General features: G+C 35.6%; 2 protein-coding genes and 1 long non-coding RNA gene across 4 annotated transcripts in view; 2 read left to right on the top strand and 1 right to left on the bottom strand.

The window, feature by feature from the left end:
- LOC309615025 overlaps positions 1-12,296 on the top strand; it is a 511,470-nt gene that overhangs the window by 370,433 nt on the left and 128,741 nt on the right. The gene's annotated exons all lie outside the window — the stretch shown is intronic.
- Positions 1-12,296, top strand: part of TMEM64 (transmembrane protein 64) — a 38,267-nt gene that overhangs the window by 4,191 nt on the left and 21,780 nt on the right. The window lies entirely within an intron of this gene.
- The window catches only part of LOC309615020 (endoplasmic reticulum transmembrane helix translocase-like), a 76,705-nt gene continuing 71,232 nt past the window's right edge, over positions 6,824-12,296 (bottom strand). The window contains exon 6 of the mRNA XM_082364098.1: positions 6,824-11,988. The gene's annotated coding sequence lies outside the window, so the exon portion shown is untranslated. The remainder of the gene's footprint in view (positions 11,989-12,296) is intronic.

The raw sequence follows: 12,296 nt of genomic DNA on the forward strand, positions 1-12,296 counted from the left end.
TCCCTTGCTTCCTATCTATTCTTAACTTTATTTCTTTCCTTCTCCCATATGTGCTAAAAAGGGATAAGCAAACTGACACTCCACTTTTGAAAAGCTTGAAATGGAAAATAAGTACATAACACTTCATTGTATCAATTCTTAGATTATAAGAAATATAATTTCCCAAGGACATATTTAAATTTTTTCCACTTTTAAAAATGCACTCATTGTTTCTGTTGGGAAATAGTTAACCCCTCCCCCCCGACCAGTGTTTTTGATGTAATCTTGTATCTGTAGGTATTATTGTACATTAAGACAGATTTCTAGACGTGTAGTCGGTGTTTCTAGGTACTGTTCTTATCTGGGCACATATCTAGGATGACTATTTCTTACTGCTTCAGTCAGGATAGGCTAAATTATGCTACAGTAACAACCCCCAAACCTCAGTGCATTAAAAAGCAAAGGTTTGTAAAAAATGTAGCTTGAATTATTGTTTATGATGAGAGGGAGATAAATTTAATTTATATTTTGAATTCAGCTTTTATGATTTGGGGGACTATAATATATGCTTCCAGCATTTATAATACAATTAAAACTTTTGTTTTTATTAAATAGACTCTATATTGCATATGATGCCATATTTTTCTCATGACTTCTCATAAATATATGTTCTTTAAGTATAAAAAGAAAAAGAAAAAAGCAAAGGTTTGTTTACTTACTTGACACAGATCCAGGTTCAACTTGGTTTGGGGAAGGGGTGGGGAGTCTCTGCTTTATGTCGTTTTTACTTTGGGATCCAGGATGACAGAGCCACCATCTTTCACTTGCTTTATGTGGCATGGTGAATTGCACACTGGTTTTTAAAGCTTTCACCTGGAAGTAATCTCACTTTTTACTGGCCTGAACAAGTTACATGGCCACAGCTAACTTCAAAGGGGTAGTGTGTGTGGCAGGAAGGAGAGAGAACTGGAGTGTTTGGTAGCAGTCTTCATGACTCTGGCACTTGACTTATGGATTCTGCCTCCCAGGCCCTTCAGTTCAGTCCACTGCCACTACCCTGGTTCAGGCATCTCAGCCTCCCATCTGGTCTCCTTGCTTCTTAAACAAGGATTTCTAATTTTTTCTCTCTCCAGAAAGATCTTTCTAGAATGCATATCCGATCTTGGTACTCCCTGCAGGGAAACTCTCAAGTGCGTTTTCTTGTCCCCTCAGGATAAATTCCCAACCCTCATCTTACCTCTATAGCCTCTCTCTTATCATTCCACAATTACTAAGTGCCCTTTGATGTGTTAACTAATTTCATCCTCATTCTAAGAGGTAGACATGATTATTTCTGATTCAGACATAGCAAATCTTGTCTGTAGCCTCAGAATTTCAGGATTTCCTTTTTGTTGATAAAGTTGAAAACTGTAAACATTCATAAGAATAACATCCCATTCTGTATTGAGTAAGCATTAAAGCATTCTTGTAAGGTCTCCTATAAGATGCCCCCTTGGAGACATCTGAACTTCTACAGTTTAAAGTTACCACCAGTGAAATGTCAACTTTAATCCAAATATATTACACGATAATTGGTTGTTATGGGTAACGGTATTCATATTGGTGCTTGCAACTTCCAAAAGAGTTTGATTTTGTTGTTGCTGTTGTTCCATAGGAGATCCTAAAAATCATTCTCTGTTTTCACTTCGGTCATAGAAAAACTTCTCAAACAATTCCACATGGGAAATTTTCTGTCCATCATGGTTAAATCTTTGAAACCTCAAATAAAAACATAAAAAATAGCATGGAAGATCCTCTTATTCATATGTTGTATACCACTTTACAGTATGCAGAGCAAATTTACATACATGATATTCCTTAATCATCACAACAGTCCTCTGAGGAGTTATTAGTGACTTATAGGCAGTTATATAGAGGACAAAATATCACACACTTGAAATTAGATTTAGTTCTAACATTTACTCTTACATCTTGAGCTACTCTTTTGAGCCATACTTTCTGTTGTAAAATGTGTTTACTAATACCTACTACAAAGCTGTGATAAAATATATAGCTTGCTCATTACTTACTATTTCTTTCTGTCTATCCTCTGCGTTCCAAAAAAAGGACATTGATACTCAAAGTTTTTTTTGTTGTTATTGTTGTAATTTAACCATTATTTATATTGTACTTACTAACTGACAGGCACTGTTCTTCTAATATGTACACATTGCTTATTTAAGACTCATATAAACCCTAATCCTCATCTTAAGCAAAGGTAGTTGAGGCAGAGTGATGAAATAACTATCCCAGGAACATACAGTTAGTAAATTGTAGAGTCATGAACTTACCTAAGATTCTATTGTTGATCTGAGAAGAGCTGGGTTGCTCAGAGATCTCCTTATTCCATTGATAGTTGCAGAGCACTTGCCCTAGGACCTCCCATGTGTCAGGCACTGGGCAAGGTTGTACACAGTTGAATTAGACATCATCCCAGGAAAATGATTTGAAAAAATATCAGAAGAAGAATGTTTTGTGCATGTGAGAATTACATGAAATTGGAATTTTAACATCTGTAAATAGTGTTATTGGAATACAGCCATGCTCATTCATGTATGTACGATTTGTGGCTCTTTTTAAGCTAAAACAGCAGGTTAAGTAGTTGCGACAAAGACCCTATGGCCTGCAAAACCTAAGATATTTCCTACCTGGCACTTTGCAGAAAAAGTTTGCCTGAGAGCTTACAGCAGTCACAGCCACCAGGCCTGAGCCCCTGCAACTGTAGGAAGAGGCCCTTAAGCTCTCATATATATCTTTTTACCTTTGTATTTAGCAAAACCCTTTTTATAAAAAAGACCATATGTGGATAAAATGCAAAAAAAAAAAAAAGAAGAAAAGAAAAGAAATGAGTAAATTTAAAAGTGCAAGGCCTGACCCATCATCCTGGCTCACTTCTCAGTGGAACCACTTTAAAGAATTTTATGTTACCTAACTGTTAGTTACTTTGGCTATTTTTATTAGCCCACAATAGGTTAGAAGCAGCAACAGAAAGGTTCCTTGTTTGTTTTGGGAGGGGCAGGGAGCTGTGAAACTGGTGTACTGACTAAAATAATGATAGCAAAATAAGATTAAAGACAAAGTTAAAGCAAATGTAACTGTAATGTATTTTCCTAGAGTTTGCCTTGAGTAATCAAGAAAAAGATACATTACTTCTAGTAATTTGGTTCACAATCAAACTGAAATTTATTTTAATTAAATAAAAGTATTTTATTAGCTAGTGACTGAAAGACCGGAAAAATGGTAAAATCTTAGCCTCATGGACTATTTGGGGACCTTAGGTTCTGTCTCAGCTCCTGTGTGACTTCGGTGAAGTCATTTAATGATCTGGCCTCCAGTTTTTGTTATTTGTAAAATGAGAGAGGTTAGACAGGGTCTCAGAGTTTGCTCTTAAAAAGACAAATGTTCTGAGTAACTAGCATTACTTTTTATTTAACAGTTTGGTGATAGTATGTTTTATAAAAATGTTTTCTCATCTTCTTAAATTCTTATTCTGTGTTATAGACATAATCATTCATTCATACACAGTTGATGGGTCATGCTACTTGTCACTGTACCCGTATATCTAATGATTATTTCTTCTTACTATTAAAGTATACTGATTCATTGCCAGTGGTACAGTTCAGATGGAATAGAAGGACAGAGGCACAGTCTGTGTTTTGAAGGAGCTTGGAGTCATCAAGTCTTGAAGGTTGAGACATGATGACCAAGTTGAAAAATGTCATGCCACCTTAGCCCACATCCTTAGACCTCACAGTACCACTGAGTATAGCTGGCTATTACTTCCTCAAAACTGTGTTCTCCTGTTTGTGCCTCTTCAGTTATCTCACCAGCTTCTGTTGTTTTCATGTGTCATATATGGGGTTAGAATTCACAAATCTATATCTCTAGCCAATTGTATCATAGTAACAAATACAGTATGTCTTATTACCCCTTCCTAGATAAAAAAAATTTCTTTAGAGGCAGAGAGCCTTTTTAAAACTTATTTTAACAGTATTTGCTTTTTCTATGAAATAAGTATTCATTGTAAAAACTTTGAAAAGTATAGTAAGTACAAAGAAGAAAAATCAGTAACATTTCAGTGTTTATTTTTCTAGTCTTTGCATTTGTTAATGCATGTGTTTTCATTATATAACATTGTGGGTGAATGTTATAAATGATTTTTGTGACTTTTTACTGAATGTAATGAACATTTTGGTCATTAAGTATACTACAAAATGGCTTAAAATGACCACACAGTCAACTGTGGTTTTCTATCTTTGTATCTTTATCCCTGCTTAGACCTGGGCCTTATGTGTAGAAGGCATTTGATAAATTTTTGTTGAATGAGTAGAAGTAATAAACCTATAGTTTGTCATAACTCTATAAAGAAGATCTTTTTAACTTATATTCCAGAAATTATATGCAGTAAGATATATATATATATTTATATATTTATATATTTATATATATGTATATATTTTCCCCCCCCGGAGAGGCGGTTCAATGTGTGTATTAATCAGATTCTCAAATGGATCAGTGACCCCTAAAATATTTAGGAACTGTTAAAATCAGTTCCTAATTTAGGGATAGTGAACTAATGAAAAAATCTGTATATATGAAGATGGTTTCTGCATTGTAGACAGATTTATTGTCCTATCTCTGTCAGTAGAAGCCTCTACACTGATGCCCTCTCCACCTGTTAGAGTGGGGTCTCTCAGAGCCCTTGCCTTGTTGGGTTTTTTTTTTTGTTTTTTTTGTTTTTTTTGTTTTTCCGGTAGCAAGACTTTTCTCAGTACATTCAGGGTTGCTGCCTGCACAGAGGGTCTTAACCTTGATATCAGGTTGGCCTCAGAGGTTACTGGAAATGCTTTTAGTGTTCATTCAGTATTCACTCAACAAGTAACTGATAGGTACTACTCTGTGCCCACTGCTGTTCTAGATGCTAGAGATACAATAGCAATGAATAAAGCCATCCCAGATCCTTCAGGGTGCTTGCAGTCTAGGGGAGAAAGCATTCTGGATATATCAAGGCTAATATTTTGCTGACAATGAATTAATTTCCATTTAATACATTATTTCTCTGAGGGGAAGGGGGAAAGCATGTTTAGTTTCTGAACAGCCAATTACAAGTGGACTTTGCATCCTAGCCTGTTTATAAACTGGCAACTATTATAAGTCTCCACATTTATAAACAAAACAATTTTAATGTTGATACAGTCTACATCCAATCAACATATATTTAGTATCTGATATATAGTAGGCATCATACTAAAGACTAGAGACACAATGAGGAACAAGACAGATGGGTCCCTTCCTTTACAAACGTATAGTCTGAGGAAGGGGTAAAGGGCAAACAGATGGTGAAACCTTCCGTTACTCTCTAGTGTGAAGGGACTTGGTGAGTAATAGTGTTCTGTCAGAGAACTTGAAAGCAGTTCTTAATGCAGACTTGGGAGCTTGGAATAGGTGTCCTAGAGAAATTGATGACTGAGTAGTGAAAGACAGTTTGGGACTTTGCCCAAATAAAAGGAGTGGGAGGAAGGGTATAAGTGTTCTTGCCAGAAGGAACAATGTACAAAGGCCCAAAAAGAAAAGAGCAAGGAATGTTCTAAGAACAAGAGAATTTTGATGTGTCTGGAACATAGTGTGATGTGAAGCATGAGACATTCAGAGGCCAGGTCATGAAGCAGTTTGCATGTTGAAGAACCTGACCTTCATTCTGATGGCAGTAGGAAGGAGTTTAAGCAGGATTGGATTTGCATTTTTAAAAGATTTCTGCAAAATTTAGCATAGGTTGTGAGTGGAGGGTAGGTCTAGAGTATCAAGACTAGAGAGGGGGAGACTGAATAGGAATAGGGACAGACAATGGGTAGATTTCTAACATATGTAAAAGGTAGAATCCATAAGAAAGGGTAGATGATTGGATGTGAGAATGAGGGAAGAATGAGTGGTGTGACTGACTTCTGAAGTGTCTATCTAGGGCAACTGAGATTGGGAACACTGAAAGAGGTATTTTGGGGAGGGAAGGGAATGGGCAGTTAATGTTTTTCCTTTAACCAGTTTTTAAAATTTCATATTTCTGGAATTGAAAACTAGTTGCCATTTGTTGACTATTTCTCCCTCTCTGTTTCTGAAATATTGATAGTAAGTATCAATATTTAGGATATATATTATAAAATATATAATTTATCAATAATATTTAGATGAAAAGATCAAATGTAGTCATTTTAACTTCTTTTGACCATTCCTTAAAAATTATTATAGGGATTCATGATTTTTTCTGTATAATATTGCTAAATATATATTTTAATTGGAATTTACTTTAATAGTAACTTTGTCAATAAGCAGCATTGCTTTTATATAAACTAAGAAACACACCTATACAGGAAGGTGTAATTTGCCAAAACTAATAGAGATTCACAAAGCTATGGATAAAATTTGAGGTCTTCCATACACAGATCACCTTTATATTCTTCATTCGATCTATGTCAAGATATTCTTTGTAAAAATGATGAAGTTTCTTAGTGTGTTAAAGCCCGTAAAGCCGTTGTGTAAACAGCCGTAAATAGAGAAAGCAGAGGAGCTGGAGGCAGGGTTGCCAGGGGAGCTGTGCTTTGTGCCGTGCCTGAGAGGACAGCAGGCCTCAGGTTCAGTGAGCATCTGAGTGATCCATCTAAAGACAGAGGTTCTCTTATTGTCAGCTTCAAAAATATGTGTTCAGAGAAGAATCAGCTCTTGCTCTTCAGAATTAAGGGTTTCTTTCTCTTTTTTTTTTCTTCAGATGGGCACGTCTTTGTTTTCAGGATCTATCTGGTATATGGTAAAGTAATATTCTACAGTAACCCCTACTGACCCAGAAAAGTGAGTTACATCTCCAAGTAAATCACAGTACCTCTGAGAATAAGAATGTGTATACTTTCATGGTGCTTCTAGAGTTTTAAAAGCATGGGAAGATGGCAATCAGGTAGCATTCACCATCCCTGGAACTCTCACTGGAGTATTTCTGATCACAGAACTAACCAGCAGGATAACACTGACATCCTAGGCTGAGATTTCTAGGAGTCTTTGGAATAGGTAAACAGTCCTGAGCCAAGATCCCAGGGTATTGTAGTCAGGAATTCCAGTGGGAATATTCTAGGATCACATTTAATGTCTTTTTGGAAAGTAGGACAAGGAGACATGTTTTTTTAAAAGTCGGTGGGTAAAGGCTTACCGGGGAAAGAAGGCTGGATGGGTCTCTTTGTGGGAACAGGTATTCTAAATTAGCTTTGTTTGTCAAAGACTGGAACTAGATGCAGATTCTGAATAGGATCATGGCTTATAGGAAATGCCATATTAGAATAATTTAGAACCTGTTTATCTTTAATACACTTAGTAATAGTTGAAAACCTGTATGTGTGTGTATTATTGTTTTGTTCTATTGGTTAAATTATTTGACACGCCAGCAAAACAGTTTACAATGATTACCTGAAATTAGTTTCTTTGCTTTATTTAGCTATGCAGGTTTTCAGAAAAGAACTGTATGTAAATAATAACACTTGCTTTTTCTGTAGGATGAGGTTCGGTCATGAAAGGTTTGATAAACTTTGATTTATGCTTTAGACAAAGGTCTTGTTAAAGAGTTAAGTGGCAGGGTTGTTTCAGATTTAAGATATCTGTTCTTAAAATAGCCATTTAGATATTATTGATGTCATCCATGAATGTCAATTATGTGTTCTCTTTGGAGAAACTTCATTACATTTAAAGATTATGAACTGAAGCTTTGCATTCTGATATTTTGGAACTTAAATATTTATTTTAAAAATAACTTCCATAACATATAATGTTATTATTAACTGCAGTATAATAATTTTTATGATTCATTTTTGTCATATTTACTTATTTTATACATTTGACATGTTTAATTCTAAAGAAAGTTTTCCATTCCTGTAAGTGCTCCAGACTGATAGAGGAACCTTCCTAATACTTAGCACCATTCATGTCATTCTTTGATTAGACTCCCCAGAGCTTTTCTACTGAGTACAAACTCATTCCCCTTTCACCCAAGGCCTGTAACAAGTATCACCCCAAATACTTGCCCTGTCTTTATTTTACAGGATTCCCTTGCCCTATAAATAATCCAAACTGTACTGCTAACTTTACTAATACATCCTGTATGTCACCTACCACCTTGTCCTTATTCATTCTCTTCTTGGAACACCTTAACTTCCTCATCCCACCTATCTTTGCCCACCAAACCCATATTAGCTTCTGGAGTTCATTTCAAGTTCCTCTTATTCCACAATGTTGCCCTTTGGCCCCCTACTCCTACAGAGATTTTAATCCCTGTTTACTCCTTAATACTTTCTGTGTAGTTCTTCTCAAGGCTCCCTTTCTGCCTGTTTCTGAAGTAGTTGTGTGTGTACTTGTCAGTGTGCAAATTCTTCAAGGTAAAAGTTGTGTCGTACTGCCTCTCTTGCAGGCACCTACCAGAGCATCTTGCATGGAGCAGTCTTTGAGTCAGTAATTGTTTAGGTGAATCTTTAACAACCAGTCACTGCAGTATTCTTTCTAAACCAGCAGTGGTGTATCTCCAATTAATCATCTATGAGTAGAGATAAATGTATCTTTATTGAAAACATGATTTGCATAATTATTAGGTTAGATTGTAGTTATAGAGTAACCTGTAGCTGATTAAAATACCAGATCTTAAAATTAATAAAAATGAAATTTAGTAAAATGGCCTCTAGCTTTCTTATATAACAGTAATACCCAGATAAGGATGTGGAAAAGTTATTCTCAAAATTAATGGCAGTAGCAACAACAACTATAACATAAAATGCTTAGAAATAAACTAATGAGAAATAACTGATATATGTGAATAAAACCACCAAACTTTAGTAAGAAATGTGGAGGATTTTAAAGTAATTATGAAAACATTTCTTGATAAGAGTACTGAATATTCTGGAGATTGCATCTCTGTCCAGATTAATTTATAAATTTACCTTAATCCTAGTATAATATTTACTAATTTTTTTGAGTGACAGAGTGATCCTAAAATGTATCTGTAAAAATGAATAGGTAAGAAGGTTATGCAAATTTTAAAAAGAAGAGTAATAATAGGGGTTTGAAGGATGGGAAATTCCTTATGAGATATTAAACTGATAGTCTTTACAATAATTTGGTTTCAACACAAGGTTTAAGATATCAGTGGACAGTATTAGAGCCCCAAATAGACCCCTTTATATACAGTAACTTCATTTATAATAAAGTAAACATCATAAGTTGCTGGAGAAGTTATTGATTATTCAATAAATGATGCTAGGAAAATTGGCTACTGGGGAAAGGGAGGAAAAAGGAATAAGGAATCCTCACCTTTAATTCAAATAAATTACAGAAGGAATAAGTGGTAAATATTAAAAATGAAAATATAATAAGAAAAGAAATATAGGCAGAAATTAACAATGGGATCTGAAAAGACGTTCTAAAGCTAAAAGCAATGGAAAATCAGAGGAAACAATTAATAATATACGTACAAATTTAGAAACATTTGTATGTCAAAACATAAAATTAAAGGGACACTTTAAAGGAAAATATTTACCACATATAATGGACAAAAAGTTGCCCTTACTATAAAAAGAGTAAATATCAAGAATAAATAAGAAAACACGGGCTTCCCAGGTGGCACAGTGGTTAGGAATCTGCCTGCCAATGCAGGGGGCACGGGTTCAAGCCCTGGTCTGGGACGATCCCACATGCCGCGGAGCAACTAAGCCCGTGAGCCACAACTACTGAGCCTGCGCGTCTGGAGCCTGCGCTCCGCAACGGGAGAGGCCGCGACAGTGAGAGGCCCGTGCACCGTGATGAAGAGTGGCCCCCACTCGCCGCAACTGGAGAAAGCCCTCGCACAGAAACGAAGACCCAACACAGCCATAAATAAATAAATTTATAAAAAAAAATAAATAAATAAGAAAACACTTAACATTTCAATAAAAATGAGCAAATGTGAACAAATAAAGCCATAAAGAAGTGCAAATAGTAAAATGTATATTTAAAACTAATGTAAATATAAATTAAAATAGTACAGATTAAACAATGATCAAACATTATTTTTACCCCTATCAAACTAAGAAAGATTGAAATTTAAAATTTAAAGTTGGTAAGAGTATGATGAAATGGACACACATATACATTACTTACTGATAAGTATGTAAAACAGTGTGAACCTTTTGGGAAAACAGTTTTTACTGTTTGATCCAGTAATTCCATTCCAAATGATCTTTCCTAAAATAATGGAGTTGCATATTAGTCATTTCTTGCTGTGTAACAATCACTCCAAAACTGAATGGCTTAATAAACATTTATTATCTCACAGTTTCTGTGGGTCGGGAATTCCTGTACAGCATAGCTAGGTACCTCTAATTCAGGTTCTCTCTCAGTACTACAATCAAGATGTTGACCAGAGGTGCAGCCATCTTACGGCTCCACTGGGGGAGAATCTGCTTCCAGGCTTACTCTGGTGGCTGTTGGCAGGTCTCAGGTATTTGCTAGCTGTTGGCTGAAGACATCAATTCCTTGGTACAGCAAGGACTTCTCCATAGAGCTGCTTACAACATGGTAACTTACCTTCTTGAGGGAGAGATGGAAGTCCTGTTTTTTTTGTAACCTAATCTTGGAACTAACATCTCATCGCTTATGCTGTGCAGTCTGTTTGCTAGAAGAAAGCACTAGGTCCAGCCCACACTCTAGGGGAGAGGATCACACAAGGGCATGAATACTACGAGATGGATTTATTGGGAATATTTTAGATACTGTTCTCCCACAGAGGTTAATATACAAAGGTTTTCATATAGATTTAAAAAATTTATAATAGCAAAAAAAAAATACATAATCACATATACACAAAGAAACAATTAAGGAAACAGTTTTAAATGTTCTACAGCAAAAGAATGGTTAAATTGTGCTACATCCACACAGTGTTATTGGGCTGGCCAAAAAGTTCCTTTGGTTTTTAAGTAACAATAAAATATACATTTTTCATTTTCACTGAGAACTTTGTGGAACAACGTATTCACTGTTTTGTTCCACTACCTTCTGCCATTTTCAGGCAACTTCATAATTCCATCTTTCCAAAACTTTTTTTGAGCAAAGAACTCTTCCAGGTGCCTTTTACATTCTTCCAGGAAATTGAACATTTTTCCATTAAGAGAATTTTTTAAAGACCTAAATAAATGGAAATCCGAAGGTACAGTGTCTGGTGAATATGGTGGATGAATCAGAACTTCCCAGCCAAGCTGTAACAGTTTTTGCCTGGTCATCAAAGAAACATGCAGTCTTGCGTTATCCTGACGGAAGATTATGCATTTTCTGTTGACCAATTCCGGACGCTTTTCATCGAGTGCTGCTTTCAGTTGGTCTACTTGGGAGCAGTACTCGTTGGAATTAATCGTTTGGTTTTCCAGAAGGAGCTCATAATAGATGACTCCCTTCCAATCCCACCGTATGCACAACATGACCTTCTTTGGATGAAGACCAGCCTTTGGTGTGGTTGGTGTGGTTTCGCTTGCCTCACGATCACTTCCATTCCGTATTATTGTACAGTATCCACTTTTCATTGCCCATCACAATTTGTTTTAAAAGCAGAATGTTTTTGTTACGTTTAAGTAGAGAATCGCATGAGAAAATACCGTCAAGAAGGTTTTTTTTCCCACTTAACTTACAAGGAACACAAACATCAATGTGATTAACATAACCAAACTGGTGCAAATGATTTTCAACGCTTGTTTTGGATATTTTGAGTATGTCAGCTATCTCCCATGTGGTTTAACATTGATTGTTCTCAATTAATGTCTCGATTTGATCGCTATCAACTTACCTGGTCTACCTGACCATGGAGCATCGTCCAGCAAGAAATCTCCAGCATGAAACTTTACAAACCACTGTTCAGTCACAGCACCTTCTCCATACACTGCATAAAACTTTTTTTGCGTTTCAGTTGCGTTTTTACCTTTCCTGAAATAATAAAGCATAATATGCCGAAAATGTTGCTTTTTTTCTTCCATCTTTAATATTAAAATGGCTACACAAAAATTCAATTTTGATAAGCTATATTTTAAATGCACACTGATATGACAGCTGTCACAATACAATCTAACAAAATTGTTTCGAATGAAGTTAAAGACACCTAAGTGCTACTAGAGCCATCTTAATGGAAAAAAAACAAATGAACCTTTTCGCCAACCCAATAGTGTAATTGTATAATAATAATAATTTCTACCTTTTTGAGTGTCAGTCATGTGCTAGGCATTTGTTAAGATATT

The sequence above is a fragment of the Balaenoptera borealis genome (assembly GCF_965194805.1).
Source record: "Balaenoptera borealis genome assembly, chromosome: 17".
Classification (NCBI taxonomy): Eukaryota; Metazoa; Chordata; class Mammalia; order Artiodactyla; family Balaenopteridae; genus Balaenoptera; species Balaenoptera borealis.